Below are 17,697 nucleotides of genomic sequence, written 5' to 3' on the forward strand. Positions count from 1 at the left end.
GGTGCACAACTGCTGCAAAATACATGAGAAGATGCGTTTCCCTCTTCTGACAAAATGAATAATGCATCTTATCTCATTCTTATCTTTAGTTTCATATTCATTAAAATAAGAATCACCTACCGTGGTACCAGACAAAATAAACTTCTTGCCTTTCTTGGCAAGAACATGCTGTTTTCCTTTTATGGGTTTGGATTTGCAAGACTAAGTTTCCCAAGGCTACTTCGCTCCTTGTAGACCTTTCATTCACAGTCTGGGTGGTGGCTTTGCTTAGTCCCCTGCAGTTGGCATTTTAACCTACATGCCTTGAGTTCGTTGAGTGGGCACAGGCTACCTCCCCATCTTGCCCCCTGCTCTGGCAACAGCTGATTGATCTGGGGGTGAACAACTGACCCCAAACGCTCTGGTAACTTCTTTCTCCTGGGAATTTGGAATTGGACCCAAGGACTACTGTGGGATGGGAGGCTATGCAGAGCCGGACGGGTCACATTTATGTTGTGTGCAGGGGGAGCAGAGAACATCAGTTAGCAGAGTGAAGAGAATAAAGCTGAGAAGCACTGGGGGAGGGAGAGATAAAAGAAGAGGAGAGAAGGAGAGAGAGAGAGAAAGGAGAAGGGGGAAGGAGGGAGGAAGACAGATACACAGACACAGACAGACAGACACACACACACACACAGAGAGGGAAGGAGGGAAGAAGACAGATAGACAGACAGACACACACACACACAGAGAGAGAGGGAAGGAGGGAGGAAGACATACACAGACACAGACACACACACACACACAGAGACAGAGAGAGGGAAGGAGGGAGGAAGACAGATACACAGACATAGAGACAGACACACACACAGATACACAGACGCACACACATACATACACACACACACAGATACTACCTTGGTCCTTGATGTCCTTTTGACTCTTGGTTCTAGGTTCTCATTTGCCCCAGCTGTACTTCTGTCCTTGAAGTCTATAACTAGTTAACTCATTTATGGGTTTAATTTAATTAAGGTATTTCGTGTATGATTTCTCAACATTAATTGGTTCCGGGGTGAAAAAACAGACTGTCTTTCTGAGGCTTCTTGGGTGTTGTTGACATCCTAGGAGGAACCAGGGACCAAGTGGCCTGGGAATGATTATCCCTTTCAATCTCTTCATGGGTCTTGTGCATGTTGGTGTTGGGATTGGGACCACGTAGAAACTTTCCTGTATTTTCCTTGTGTTTAAACCATTATGGTCCAGGGTCCTAGAGATTATGATAGTGATCGAGCCCTTAACAGCCCGCAGTTTCTACTCCATCTTGAGCATTAGAAAAAGCTGAGAAGGGAATCACTTGGAGGGAGACCTGGGATATTGTTCCAATTTGATAAAGACTGATACGCTGGACTTAGAGCATTGCTTAATGCTTTTTATGCTGGTGAGCAGGTGTGCAATGGGAGGAGGTAGGCACGTAGCCCTCAGAACATTATAGGTATTATTAGATGGAAAGATATCCCATTCAGATGAGAGATAAGGTTACTAGTGTACTTTACTTACTAACTGTTGTGGCTGGTGGGCTTATCCCTTTACTTAAGTTATACACTCCTTACTGGCAAGACACCAAATCCTATGGCGCAAAATAAGGTGTGCAGGACCCCAGAAGTGTGTTCTCAGGAGGCTTTCTGTCCTCTTTAGATCACAAGCATAAATTGATCCCCCTGTCCCAATTGCATCCTGTGTGAGAGAAACACTCCAAATTGTCAATGGTCATCTTGAGTTTGGTGCTAGCTGATGAATTGGCATTATTTAAGATTAATCATCTGTAAAATAAACTCAAAAGCAAGACAGTATCAGGGTTAAGACCTCAGAGAGCCCTAAGTCCACTTCTCAGTTCCTTCATTTATTAGTTGTACGACCTTGAGCAAGTTGCATATGTTCTCAGTTTCTTATCTATAAAAGGTGCATAATAATGGCACCTTCTCCAAAGGGTGTTTTGAAGATTGAGAAAACTGCCAGCATGGAACCTGGCACAGAGGGAACAGTTAACATTTGCTGTTTGTTGAAAGGTAGAGACCACCCATGAGAAGGGCCATTGTTTAGCAAAGTCTTGGAACCAACCCAAAGGCCCCTCAACAATAGACTGGATAAAGAAAACGTGGCACATGTACACCATAGAACACCATTGCAGCCATAAAAAAGAATGAGTTCATGTCCTTTGCAGGGACATGGTTGTAGCTGGAAACCATCATTCTCAGCAAACTAACACAGAAACAGAAAACCAAACATAAGCGGGAGTAAAACAATGAGAACACATGGACACAGGGAGGGGAACATTACACACTGGGGCCTGTCAGAGGGTGGGGAGCAAGGGGAGGGAGAGCATTAGGACAAATACCTAATGCATGTGGGGCTTAAAACCTAGATGATGGGTTGATAGATGCAGTCAACCACCATGGCACATGTATACCTATGTAACAAACCTGCACATTCTGCACGTGTATCCCAGAACTTAGAGTAAAATTAAAATAAAATAAAATGTAATAAAAGTGTTACCTCAATCTTAAAAAGGAGAAGGGCTACTGTTTTGAATATTTTTCCTAATTGACCCCAAACTATTTTGATTTAGTATTAATAGCAGTGGATCTCAAAGTATGGTCTCTGGACTAGCAGTATCAGTATCACTGGGAACTTGTTGGAAAGTCAAATTCTTGGTCCCCTCCCCAGAACTACTAGAAAGTCCAGGGGCAAGGATCAGCCATCTGTGTTTCAACACACCCTCCAGGTGATTCTCATGCTGCTGAAGTTTGAGAACCACTTCCATGCAGAAATGCCATACACTTCTCCTTTGTGGTTTCACTTCTCTTTCCTTGGATCCCAACAGTTCAAAATATTGGTTATATAAAGCTTCAGGAAATTCCTAGCTTTTTCCTTATTTTAAAATCTAGTTGATCTCTGAGGCCCCTTTCCATGCTACTCTTCCATAGGAAAAAGAACTGTCACTGGTCTGTCACCTGACGGCTAAGGCACTCAACCCTTGTCTTCTCATTCCTTTTGATCTGACCTGCCTCTTTGCAAAGTAGGGAGACCAAGGCTCTGAAAGTGGAATAACTTCCCTACAATTATGCAACCCACAGGAATAGATCTGAGACTCAAATTTACCTTTTTCTGACTGCTATTTACATTTCACTATGTTTTCATTTCCCAGAAGAAATGTTCTACCAGTGACAAAGGGACAGTAGAATGTTCAGCTGCATGAATGGAGGCCGTGCAGGCAGTGTGAGCCACGTCTGCCTTAGACCTTGGCATTCCTTGCTTTCTTGAAGAATAACAGGTTTCCCAGGAGGGTGGTTTAGAATAATAACTACAGCATCCTTGGATGTGGATGCTTCACAACCCTATAGATATAAGGCGGTTCCCCCAGCAATATATTATTGTTATTACTATTTTTTGGACAAACTATCTGAGGCTCAGAGAGGTTAAGTACCTTGACCATAATCACACAGCTAGGAAATGCTGAAGTTAAGATTTGAAATACAAGAATCTGCCTGCCTTCAATTTTCATAATGAATACTGTGCTAAATGTTATACTCTGCTTCATGATATTAAAAAATGAATCATTTCACTCTTCCTTTTTTCCAGAGCAGGACTCCTTCTTCGATGTATGAAAAACAATACAATTGTAGATCCGACAATTGGCACAAACAGCTGGGCCTTGTGAGGGATGCTCCTGGGACCCCTGAGATTCTACCTCCTGTCAGGAAAATGTCAGGAACAAAGAGAGTGGTTCCGCCTGTAATCCCAGCACTTTGGGAGACTGAAGCGGGCAGATCACGAGGTCAGGAGATCGAGACCATCCTGGCTAACACACTGAAACCCCGTCTCTACTAAAAAATACAAAAAATTAGCCGGGCGTGTTGGTGGGCACCTGTAGTCCTAGCTACTAGGGAGGCTGAGGCAGGAGAATGGCGTGAACTCGGGAGGTGGAGCTTGCAGTGAGCCAAGATCGCGCCACTGCACTCCAGCCTCAGCGACAGAACAAAACAAAACAAAACAAAACAAAAAGAGTGGTTCCGTCAGAAGCTGTTCTACCACTTCTAGACTGAGGTCCTAAGTAGACCCAATCACAGTATGCCTACAATGCCTACAGCTGGGTTCAGGAAGCAGGACAGCCAGAAGAGGCCTCACAGTCTCCGGCCTTCTATCTTAAGATTGCTGTGTCCATTCAGAGACAGGAGCTCTCTGTTGTGACTCTTCAGTTACTTCCCAGACTCCCAGCACCTCCAAGGATGGGTGGCTGCACGCCTGTCTTGCTGGAAGGCACTACTCTATGTCTGAACCCCTGATTCTTTGTGGTTACCAAGAGACACTTCCCAGGGACTGCCTAGGTCCACGTCTCTGCTGGTGCTATCCAGGCTCTGTCAGTCTTGCAGAAGAATTCACAGAAGTCTTACCTTGTGGTCCTGGGAAGACTTTGGATGCTCTTTCTTCAGGCTCTGTGGGCTTCTGCAGCCTGATCTAGAAATTCCGGTGCTAGCTGATGGATTGGCACTATTTAATGTTAATCATCTAGAAAATAAACTCAAATTAGGTTTCTCTTTCAAGTTCCAAAGTCCTCTTTGCAGTTTCATTTGGAGTCAATACGTGTATTCTCTGGCATCCATGTTGAGTTTATTTGCCCCTCAGAGTATTTATGGCCTTGGCTAAAGTAGGATTCCATGGGATCTTCTTCCAAACTTTCTCTTTGAGAAAGTGAGAAATCCAGAAGTGGGTCATTAAGATTTCATGAGCCAATAGATTTCTCTTATGAGCCATTAGTGAGCATTTATTGAGTGTCTGGTGTGTGCGCTGGGTGGTATGCTAGGATAAGAGGTGCTCTAGAATTTGCAAGGATTTGACGAGACAGAATATAACCCCTGTTGGGATAATTCTAGTACAAGCATGGATAGAACAAACAAATATTCAGTCAGAACATCAGTGATAACGTAGCTGGGAGATGTGTCAAAGGGCTGGTCTGGTCCTGGGGGGTTTGCCGAGTGGCTGGACATGGAACTGGACATGTAACTCAAATTGGACATCGAAAGAAGGATTGGATCAAAGCTGCACAGAAGGCACAGTGTACTCCAGAAGAGTGTGAACCAGAGGTGTGGGAGCATGTTCAGATTCATCTCATCCTCCAACACTCATCCTGAAGCCTCTTCCTCCACAAAGCCTTCCCTGAACTTTCCAGTCAAACGAAGTATCTTTGAAACCCAAATGCCCCAAATGTGAGCTGCCTGGGATGTGTGTGTGTGTGTGTGTGTGTGTGTGTGTGTGTCTCCAATTTTTTCCAGCCTTATAGAATCACCCTTTCCTTTAGTTTACATGAACTGGCTAAAGCCGCCATTCTATATATAGTGGCTCCATTCCCAATAAGTTGGAGGAGTTTTTCATGTAGATTATGCTTTACGTAGTCAATTTCCTTGCTCAGTTGCCTATACACTCCTGATCTCCCTCACATCTCCCCTTTTACAGCTGCTTGTCCACCCCACATGAACTCAGTCCTGAGACACAGCTCCTGCTGTGGGTTGAAATGAGAACCTCCAAAAAGATATACTGAAGTCTTAACCCCTTATCTGGTATCTCAGAATGTGAGTTTATTCCGAGACAGTTTCACGGCAAAAGTAATGAGGTTAAAAGGGGCCCTAATTTATTATGACTGGTGTTTTTGTAAAAAGGGAATATCGCACAGACTTGCACACAGGGAGAAGGCTGCATGAACGTGAAGGCAGACTCTGGGGTGATGCATCTACAGGCCAAGGAGTGCCCAAGATGCCCACGGACCACCAGAAGCCTGGAGAGGGGCCAGGAATGGAGTCCTCTGCAGCCCCAGAAGGAGCCCACCCTGCTGACACCTTGATCTCAGACTTCCAGTCTCCAGAGCTGTAAGACGATACGTTAAATTAACAGGCCACCCGGTTTGTGGTCCTTTGTTACGGCAGCGCTAGAAAACTCCCTCTTCCTTGATTTTCCTACAGCTTTACTCAAACATGAAGTGGTTCTGTGTAGCAGAATTTTACTAAAGTTTAGGGGTTGGGAAAGGTGCCAATGCCCCAAAGCAGAGCAAAGAACTAAAAATCAAGTGCTGGATGCCTCTGATCTTAGTCCCTTGCTCATTCCTGTCACAGAGAACTTTAGCTGGGCCCTTTCTTCTCCAGGACCCTGGACTTCCTCCATGCTTCTAGGCTCCATCCTGTTCCTCTCCTCACTTTCCTTTTCTTCCCATCCTAGGGCCTCATCCTCTGGCCCCTGCAGAGCTGCCCTCAGAATCTCCAGATGCTCCCTGCAATTTTGTGCAGAACAATTCTGTTTTACCCTCCCCAACTTGGCCATTCCTTGGGATGGGAGGAGGGCTTCATTTCCCATACCCCAAAAGAGTCTAAAACAGTTATTCCCTATGGAAACCTGCTGCCACTTGAAAAAAATAAGTACTTTGTCCCTTGACAGCTTGCTACTCCAAACTCCCATGGCTTTTTTTTTTGAGACAGAGCCTCATTCACCCTCATTCAGCCTCACATCACCCACGCTGGAGTGCAGTGGCACAGTCTCGGTTCACTGCAACCTCCACCTCCTAGGTTCAGATGATTCTCCTGCCTGAGCCTCCCAGGTAGCTGGGATTACAGGTGCCTGCCACACCAGACTCATTTTTGTGCTTTTGGTAGACACCAGGTTTCACCATGTCGGCCAGGCTGACCTCAGATTATCTACCCGCCTTGGCCTCCCAAAGTGCTGGGATTACAGGCTCCTATAGCATTTTGTCCGAATCTCTCCTGCATCCTTGCCCCACTGTTATCCGTGTATGTGTGTATCCTTCCTGATAAGCCTCTGAGCTCCTAAGGGGTGGAATCTGGTTCTTACCTACAGAGGCAGGTGCTTGGCGTTTGATGAATGAGTGAATGGATGACTGAATTTGGTGAGTTCAAGGCAGGAGCCATTGACAGAGAGGCTGGACGACTGGGATTTGGACACTGTGGGAAGAGGGACTGAAGTGCAGCTGAACAGGGTCTTGAAGGTCATGGTTAGGAATTTAACTTTATTCTGTGGTTGCTAGGAACTCTTGCAGGGCTTTGAGGAGGAGAATAATAGCATAAACTCTGGTCTCAGGACCCACACTCTTTGGTCTCAGGAGTCCTTTGCATTTTTAAAAGTTATTAAGGACTCTTAAAGAACACTTGTTTATGTGGGTTAAATTTGTTGATATTTATACTATGTTAGAAATTAAAATGGAGATACTTAAAATTATTTATTAATCTATTTTAAAATAAAAATATTTGTTACATATTACCATACATAAATACTTTTAAATAAAAAATAATTCTATTTTCCAAAATAAAAAGAATGAGTGAGAAGAATGGTAATGTTTCATAGGTTCGTAGGAGAGGAGCGATACCTTTTCTTCACCCATCACTACATTTGTGGCCAAGGCCCTTAAGACAAAAGACAGATTAACAAGAGAAAAGCACACACATTTATTTAATGTAAGTTTTGCTTGACGTGAGGGCCTTCATAAGGAAATAAAGACCTGAAGAAAGAGATAAACTTGTGTACTTTTTATGCTAGGTTTGTTGAGGACGTGAATAATTGTGAAGTATGATTAAACAAAAAACCATGACTTAATGGTAATATACTGGGGTGAAATTAGCAAGGCCTATTTGTTTAATGTAACTTTGTAACCACATGTATTCAGAGATAAGGATGTTCCTTTCCTCTGGGTGTAGGGAGGGCACTTTTCTACCTTGTTTTTGTTTTTGTTTTTGAGCTCTCAATCTGTGATCTAGGCTGTAGTCTGGTGGTGCAATCATAGCTCACTGCAGCCTCAAACTGCTGGCCTCAGGTGATCCTCCTGCCTCAGCCTCCCAGAGTGTTGGGATTACGGGCATGAGCCACTGCCCCAGGCCTGGAGGGTACTTTTTGAATTAGGGTCTTATGGGTTGCTTCAGGGAAGAAGTGGTGGGGAAAGGTGAGCATGACCTTCCCGTTTCTGCTGTTTTCACCAATGTCAGAACTCCACATTTTGTGGCTGTGTGACCTGAACCATATCAGGTTTGTACACCTCTTTCCTGTTTGGATCACTGGAGGAGAGCTAGAGTTTTTCATCTGCTTATATATTGTTTGTTTTGGTATGTTGTTTTGGTTGAAGTGTATGAAGAGAATCAGATAGGTAGTCGCAAAAGTGAGTATTTTAATAGCCTTTTCAGATAATTACAGGCAGTCTTCTTTCTCAGCCCTCAACATTATTGCCACTTTGGGCTAGACAATTCTTTGATGAAGGGGCTGTCCTGTGCACTGTAGGATGTTCAGCATTATCCTTGGCTTCCACCCACTAGATACCAGTAGCTCCCTTTCCCTCAACTCCAGCTGTGGTAACAAAAACTACATCCAGACATTGCCAAATTCACCTCTTCCCGCTTCTTGAGAACCCCTGATACACCAAAATCAAGTGTTAGTTCCCGAAAGGTTACTTGCAGTGTGGAAGCTGAAGCTGTATCAATAAGCTTTTTGTACTCTGTGCTATAGATTAAACGTTTTTGTCATCCTAAAATTCGTATGTTAACACCTAGTCCTCAATGTAATGATATTTGGAGGTGGGTTTTTTTGGGAGGTGATTAGATCGTGAGGGGTTCATGAATAAGATTAGTAGCTTTATATAATAAAAGAGAGACTCCAGAGAGCTCCCTTGGCCCCTCTGCCATGTGAGGACATAGTGAGAGCACCACTCTCTATGAACCAGGAAGCAGCCCCTTACCAGACACCAAATCTGCTGGTACTTTGGTCTTGGACTTCCCAGCCTCCAGAACTGTGAGAGATACATTTTGCAGTGGCAAAAGAGCATGGGATTTGGAGTGAGGAGACACGGATTAAAATCCAGCTTGATCATTTACTAGCAGTGCAGACTTGGGCAAATTACTTAACCTCTCTGAGCCCCAGATTTTTCATATTTCTGTTTCCTAAAGTATAGATAATTCTACTCTGTATTGTTGCAGTACAAAATGAGATCATGCAACTGAAAGGTGTTAAAGCAAACTAAATATGGCCTGAGAAGGACTCTGTACTTCTATATTTGAGTCCTTGTGGATGAATTGTAACCTAGCTTAATAGTCAGACAAAATTGAAAACCTAACTTAATAGTATGCGTCAGTAACAATAGCTGAGCATTGGCCAATCCCAGCGGCCATACTTCAACCATTCATAGACCACTGAGTATTCAAGCTGCCTTCAAATAAGGCAAAAGCGGAGCTATAACCAATCTCACTGTTTCTGTATCTCACTTCCGATTCCAGTACATCATGTTTCCTTTTTGTCTATAAATTTGTTCTGACCACGAGGCCCTTATGGAGTCTCTGTGAATCTGCTGTGATTCTGGGGGCTATCTGATTCATGAATTGTTCATTGCTCAGTTAAACTCCTTTAAATTTAATTCGGCTGAAGTTTTTCTTTTATCAAAGGGCATTGAACAGAATGAGTTGTTAGACATTAAAGACTCAATAAATGTTAATTACTTCCATTTTCATAAGACTGTGTTCATTTGACAGGCATTTATTGAGCACTACCAGCCCCGTGGCCAGCATACAGGCAGCGTTCAGTAGTGGAGGTGGGGAGTGTTCAATTGCCTGATGCTTCCGGCAGTCTGTGGACTAGCCTGCTGGGTTGTCCTTTATGGCATTTTATTGCCCTCTTACCTGGGTGAAGTCGAATGTTGCTGCTTCTGCCTTTATTGCCCTCTGTACCTATATAGTTTCTATTGATTCCTGGTTGTTGATTCAACTTTATGAGACATAAAAAGTGTACCTGATACTAGCCTTGCTGGGGTGAGAAGGGGAAGAAGGTTGACCAAAGGGAACACGGGGGACGTAACCTACCGGAGACTGGCAGCAAGTGGATGGGCTGAGACAGAATCTTATCTAATACTCTGATTCCTCAAGTCTAAAGGTCTTTGTTTTCTTTTTTTTAATCTCCCACATGAAAACTTGACATAGTTCATTCCGCTTTGACGTAGTTCATTCTTAAGAAGAGCCTCTCGGTACAATCGTCTACAGATGGCATGGGATGCCTCTGTAAACACCGTCAGAACATACGCTATCATGTTAGAAGGTACTCAAAAGGAGAAAAACAGTCATTTGAGAAGCAGCTGTAGAGCAGTGGTTCTCAAACCTGAGAGTGTGCAGCAGAAACACCCAGCAGGCTTGTTCAGAAACAGATTGCTGGATCCTGTCCCCAGATTTGCTAATTCAGAAAGTCTGGGATGGGGCCAAAGAGTTTGCAAGTCTAACAGGCTCCCAGGTGATGCTAATATTATAAATCCAGGGGAAATTGTAGAGGATGCTGAAGCACTAAATGGAGGTTAGAGTATGTTATCTTTAAGTTTCTGGCCACCTCTGAAATTCTATGTTACTACAAGTTGTGAACCCAAAATATCTGAGACAGGCCTCAACCAATTAAGGAAGTTTATTTTGCCAAGGTTAAGGGCACACCTATGACACAGCCTCTGAGGGTAAGGTCTTGAGGACATGTGCCCAAGGTGGTCAGGGCACAGCTTGGTTTTATTCATTTTAGGGGTACAGGAGACATCAATCAATACATGTGAGACATACATTGGTTTGGTCCTGAAAGGCAGGACGACTCGAGGCAGGGGCTTCCAGGTTGTAGGTAGATAAGAGACAAATGGTTGTATTCTTTTTTTTTTTTTCTTCCAAGATGGAGTCTTGTTCTGTCGCTCAGGCTGGAGTGCAGTGGCATGATCTCTGCTCACTGCAATCTCTGCCTCCCGGGTTCAAGCAATTCTCCTGCCTCTCAGCCTCCCGAGTAGCTGGGACTACAAGCACGTGCCACCATGACCAGCTAATTTTTGTATTTTTAGTAGAGACAGGGTTTTACCATGTTGGCCAGACTGTTCTTGAACTCCTGACCTTGTGATCTACTTGCCTCAGCCTCCCAAAGTGCTGGGATTACAGGCATGAGCCACCGCACCAGGCCAAATGGTTGCATTCTTCTGAGTCTCTGATTAGCCTTTAACTGAATATACAATTTAGGGTAGAGGAAATAGTCATTTATGCCTTAGTCTGGCTTAGTGAAACAATAGGGTGGAGGAAGCCATCAGACGTGCTTTTGTCTCAGGTAAACAGAGGTATGACTTTGAGTTCTGTTTATCCTTTGTCCAAGAGGAACTTCCTTGTGGACAAATTGTGAGGGAGGTATGTAGCTTTTTTTTTTTTTTTTTGAGACAGAGTCTCATTCTGTCACCCAGGCTGGAGCTCAGTGGCGCGATCTCGGCTCACTGCAAGCTCCACCTCCTGGGTTCACGCCATTCTCCTGCCTCAGCCTCCCGAGTAACTGGAACTACAGGTGCCCGCCACAATGCCCGGCTAATTTTTTGTATTTTTTTAAGTAGAGACGGGGTTTCACTGTGTTAGCCAGGATGGTCTCGATCTCCTGACCTCTTGATCCGCCCACCTCAGCCTCCCAAAGTGCTGGGATTATAGGCGTGAGCCACCGCACCTGGCCAGCTTTTTAATCCTTGTAGCTATCTTATTTAGGAATAAAACAGATGGCAGGTTTGCCTGACTCAGTTCGCAGCTTGACTCTTCCCTTGGCTTGGTGATTTTGGAGTCCCAAGATATATTTTCCTTTCACAAAGTTCTTGAGGGACATATTACTAAAATCTTGTTTTTTATATTTCAGTCTTCTCCATCTCAGTAAAGGTGACCCAGTTACCTGAGCCAGAAAACTTGTCCTCAATTTGTCCCTCTTTCTCAGCTTCCTCTATACCATCCAATCCATCCATGAGCGCTAGGGTGGTCAGCTCCAAACCATGTTCCCAGAGCTGCCTCTTTGTGTCCACTGTCTCTTCCGAGTCCAGATGTTCAGCACCTATGTCCTGAGTACCACCTCCCTGAACCATGATCGTGTGGGTACAGAGTCCATCTTAACTGCTTTCACCAGGGGAGCCTCTGAGTGTCAAGGGCAGGAGGGGATGTGGGTCATGGTATTTCATCCCCACCGTGAGCGAGTGACATGGGACATCACAATTCTGGTACACCAAGGACAGCGACTTGATCGTCATCATGATCATCAGTCTCCAGGGTTGGAAAACGGTTTTTTGTAAAGGGCCAGATAGAAAGTGTTTTTAGGCTTTGTGAGCTGTGTGGTCTCTGTCATGTGATTACACAGTGCAAGAGCATGGAACAGTTTTCTTTTTTTATTTTATTATTATTGTTTTTCGAGACAGGGTCTCACTCTGTTACTGAGTGCAGTGGCACAATCACAGCTTCCCGCAGCCTTGACCTCCCTGGCTCAGGTGATCCTCCCGCCTCAGCCTACCGAGTAGCTGGGACTACACGCACCCATCACCACACCTGGCTAATTTTCGTATTTTTTGTAGAGATGAGGTTTCACCGTGTTGCCCAGGCTGGTTTTGAACTCCTGGGCTCAAACAATCCACCCTCCTTGGCCTCCCAAAGCGTTAGGATTACAGGCATGAGCCACCATGCCCGGCCCATGGAATGGTTTTCACTGTACTTCTGGTGTGGCTAGCTAGCCTTTATCCTCCAGACTGCGATTTAAATGCCTTTGTTTAGAGAGGCCTTCCCATCTAAAACTAGGTCCCACTTTTCCCCTCCCCAATAACGTCTACACAAGCATCCTGTTCATTTCCCTCATCTCACTTTTCTTCACTTAAGTGACAAGCAGCTTGCCTGTCACACACTGGCATGCAATCTCTAGGAGGGCACAACAACTGCATCTGTTTTATTCACTGCTGTATGCCCCACACCAGACACACAGTAGGCACCTCATATTGCCAAACGACTGAGGGCGTGAATATGTAAGGGTTTCTCTTCTGGAAGTAAGAGACTACTTTTTACTCTAGCAAATATTCAGTGAGTAGTTGCTATGTGCCATACCTTATCCCGGGCCTGGCAGAGAGCTAGGAGCTGTTGAAGACATCGTGTCAGCACCTCGGAAGATTGAAATTACCGTCAGCAGCCAGTGCAGCAACATGAATGCTATACACTGTGGCCAGAGAGTCCTGGGAAGGGAAAGTCAGGGTTGTGTGGGTTACAGTGTGGTATTGGGACTGCGGGCTCTGGGAATCTTGTGTCTTTCTTTGACATGACATACCCATGACATTGAAATGCACCTTTCCAAGACTAAACATACCTTCCCAATGTGATGTGCCAATGTTCTTAGGGAGGTTGGAAAGAGCTATAAATGCTGCAAGTGTGAATTCGCTACTGTGAAACATAAAGGCACAGTTCTGTTTTTTTTTAGCCATAATACAAAAACCAGAATTTTTTTCAGTCAAGACCAAAAAGTCCTCCAGGTTGCACTCGGTGTCAACAGTGGTATATCATGTTGTGCCCACAACCTCACTCCACCACAGGTCTGCTTTACCCTGGATGCTTCTGACTATGGGAACCTGTATTACAATAATGGTATATATGTGTTCTCTGCCCCGACTCCTGGCATAGAGCTCCTAAAACTCTTGCAATTTCCTGAGCAATGGGGTGCTGGGACAATCTTTTGTTCTAGTATTTGGTCTTTGACTCTGGTTCCTGACACAGAGCTCCTAATCCCTAGGAATTTCCTGGGTGATAGGAGCACCTTTGTTCTTATGGGGTGACTCTTGTGCTCCTGGATGCGGGTTGGTCACTAGAAGAACCAAGCCATGGTTAGAAGTTTGGAACATTTAGCCCTACTCCCATTCCCTGGGAAGGGAAGAAGGGTTGGAAATTGAGTTAATAATCCAACATGTCTGTGTGATAAAGTCTCCATAAAAAACTCTGAACTACAGAGTTTGGAGAACTCCTGGGTTGTTGAACAGATGGAGGTGGTATGCCTGGAGAGATCATGGAAGCTCCACGTCCCTTCCCATATGCCTTGCCCTATGTATGTTTCCATCTGGCTGTTTACCTGTATCCTTTATAATATCCTTTATAATGAATAAGTGAATGTTAGTAAAGGCTTTCCTGAGTTCTGTGAGCTGCTGTAGCATAGTCAAACCCAGGAGGGAGTGGTTTTTGTTTTTTGTTTTTTGTTTTGTTTTTTTAATAATTTATAGCCAGTTGGTCAGAAGTTCCAGTGATCCAGACTCATGGTTGGCATTTGAAGTAGGGGCAGTTTTGTGGGACTGAGCCCTTGAGCTGTGAGATCTGACGCTAACTCTGGGTAGATAATGTCAAAAGTGAATTGAATTATAGGACAGCCAGTTGATGTCCACCAGAGAAATGGTCAGCGTGGGAAAAATCCCCACACATTTTGTTGAGTGTGAGACATGCTGAATGTGAGATTAGGAAAAACACACATTGAAACTTGCACATGTTGAGTTTAAGAGAGGACCATCAACTTGTTTTTTTTTTTTTTCCTCTTATACAGACTTTTAGCTTCCCTGTGGAAGTGGCACTTGAACTTGCACAAAGAAATAGCATGACTTCCTTCATAAATAATCCCAAATTGGAGGATGGTGAGGCTTAGGTTTGATTGATATAATCACTCTGCAGCATTTCCATGCACTTACTAGCATATTGGAGCCTCACAAGAGCTCCAAGAGACAGGGTTGAGTACATTGACTGAGAAGCAGGTCAAGGGCAGTGCCACATTGGAGGCACAAAAGGAAAAATAGTTGTTCATGCAGGAGAATGAAGAGGACACCTGGAGGAGCCAGAGCAGAACCAGAAGACAGTGTTCTAAGAAGTGGTTTGCTGGGTCAAATGCTGCAGATGTCAGTAAGGTAGGAAACAGAATTACTGGGCTTGGGAACATGAAGGGCATTGGTGACTTTTGTGAGAATGGTATCTTCGGTGAATGGGAAATTGGGGGAGAAAACCAGTTGCAAGTGGTGTTGATAGCCACAGGAGGTAGACAAATTCCAAGGCAGAGAGGGGTGGGTCCTCAGTGAAACCCGACCTTCGAGCCTGAAGCCTGAAAACTGGGCTGCCAGTTCCAGGTAAAGTCCATGACCTGGAGTGAGAACTTCCTTGATGCCTTTTAGCCAATCAAGTGGTGCTTTTTCCAGGCCTGCCCTGGACCAATGAGCATGCACTCACCCGTTCTGAGCCCATAAAAACCCTGAACTCAGCCACACGGGACTACCCACCTCTGGGTAGGGGCTACCTGCTTTTGGCCCCTTCTCCACTAAGAGCTGTTTTATTGCTCAATAAAACTCTTCTCTGCCTTGCTCACTCTCTGGTTGTCCATATAACTTCATTCTTCCTGGACACAGGACAAAAACCCAGGACCCACGGAATGGCGGCTGCAAAAGGAGCTGTAACATTGTAGCCCTCCTGCCCTTTACTGGCGCTGGGCAGCTGCTCCACATGGCAAGGCAGGGCAGGGCCAGGCCAGCCCAGGAGCTGTGGGCTGGAGCAGGGCAGCAGTATCAAACAAGCTGTAAAATAACCAAGCTGAAACACGTTTCTGGCCAGACTGCCGAGTTTTGGGTGGTGACATGCTCTCATTTGCCGGATTATGAGAGAAGAGCTGTGACCTTTCTGGGAGCCCAGATCTTGGTACTCCCTGAGCCAGAGCTGTGACATGCTGTAACACCCACTTGGGGCTCTGCAGTTGCTGGCATCTCTAAGTGTTCAGGCACCATGCGTTCCCCTCATCCAGATGCCAGTGCTCAAGGTGGAAGCCACTTAAGGCATGCCTGGTCCAGCCATAGCCTTGCACAGAGCTTGTGCCTGTGCTGGCCCCTGGAGCTGCCTTCCCCACCGCAGCAGCCAGCACAGGTGTACCATGGCCAGACCCCACTCTCGCTCACTTGCTCACACACCCCTTGCTGCTCCATGCCTAACTTGCCCATGGTGGGTGTGAGATCCAGGCCAGTAGCATGAGCTGAGCACAGCCTGCTGGGCCAAGTGGGAGGAGCCAGCCCAGCAGTCAGGAGCAAAACTCTAGCAGAGGTGCTGCTGGCTGTGGAGGTCTCTGGCTGGTGAAGTGGCACCCAGAGGATCCTGTGTCATTTCAAATTTCAAGCTAAGGAAGTGAAGACAGTGTTTTAATCTTAATATCCTGATTTTTTTTTTTTTTTTTTTTTTTACCACATGCTCCTCCTTCTGCAAGGAGTCCTGAACTGGCCATCTGAAGTTCTGGTTCTGGACCTGGCTATACCTCTAGCTGGGTTGATGACCTTGGGCAAATTTCCATCGCTACCTGTCTTAGTCTGTTTTACATTGCTATAACAGAATACCAGAGACTGGGTAATTCATAAAGAAAAGAAATTTATTTCTCACAGTTCTGGAGGCTGGGAAGTCCAAGAGCATGGTGCCAGTATCTGCTGAGGGCCTTGATGCATCATAACATGGCCGAAGGGCAAATAAGCACATGAGGTGGAGAGAGGATGGGGCCAAAATTTATCCTTCTATCAGGAGCCCACAACTGTGATAACTAACCCACTCCCAAAATAATGGCATGACTCCATTCATGAGGGCAGAGGCCTTACGATCTAATCATCTTTTAAAGACTCCACCTTTAAATAGCATTACAATGGCAATTAAATTGCAACATGAGTTTTGGAGGGCAGATTTAAACCATTGCACTACCACAGTGCTATGGTTAAATAGCTGGGTGGGCTACAGATCTCTGAGATCTCTTCTGGGTTTTATGTTCCATTGTTATGGAGTGGATAGGGAGGGTATGGAGCCCTATGGGTGGAGGGCTCGTGGGGTGGTGCAGAGAACGCATAGCATTTTATGCAATGAGCTATCACCCTAGGTTGGCAATTGGTCCCCCTGGGACAAGGGCCTAGAACACAGGACTAATATAGTAGGTGATAAGATAGGAAAGAATCTGTTCCAACAAGCCCCATGGTGACTTCAGGAGGGCAGGGTCAGGTGCTCCCATCTGGAGAGGCACCAGATGTGTTAGAAAGTGCTTTCTCTGGGATGACCTATACTGTAGGAAGTGAGCTATGTTAGCAATATCTGAGTTAACTCCTAGGTCAGAAATGTCAGGAAGGAGGCTCTGAGAACAGAATGGAGGGTCAGGGTTGAGGGGTAGAGTTCTGTAGAATGAGAAGGAGGTGTGGAATTAGATGGGGCAGCAAGAGGCAGCAATAAGAAAGGAGGTGGTGAGAGGGGCAGGCTTGCTCTGTTTACCCAGCCCTCAGAGAATGGTGCAAACAGGTGGATCTCTTTTGGGGAGCTCAATGTCCTAATCTCCTGGCTTACAAAACAGATATGTGAAGGACTGATCTAGAACCAGGATATTACATGCCTCATATTCCACTTGAAAAATCAATTTTTCGGGAGGTCTGTAATTCCTAAGGCCCATTTAATTCTAGTAAATGAAAACCCTCCTGTTCCTGGCTAGCTGATGGGCATCAGAAGGATCCCTGATCAGAGAAGATGAGAAGATGCACATGTACAGGGGACAGATCTCTAACTGCATGCCATTTAGAAGAAACTTCTTAGATAGCCCCAAGAACAAAGTTATTTACAAGAGCAAAATCACATTTTGTATTTAGTAATCAAAACAAACAACAAACAAACAAATTCTTGCAGTGCTTCTGTAGCTAAGGAAAGCTGGACAACGCCTGGACTTCAGAGATGATTGCTACAACCCCTCAGAATGCAACTTCTTGGATGCCCACTGGTTATCATACATAACAATATTTAAATTTTGCCTGGTTCAGGAAGCAACATCTAAGTGGGTCATTAAAGGATAGTGAGGGATTTTCAGTGTAATGAG

Source organism: Chlorocebus sabaeus, chromosome 1, assembly GCF_047675955.1.
Source record: "Chlorocebus sabaeus isolate Y175 chromosome 1, mChlSab1.0.hap1, whole genome shotgun sequence".
Taxonomy (NCBI): Eukaryota; Metazoa; Chordata; class Mammalia; order Primates; family Cercopithecidae; genus Chlorocebus; species Chlorocebus sabaeus.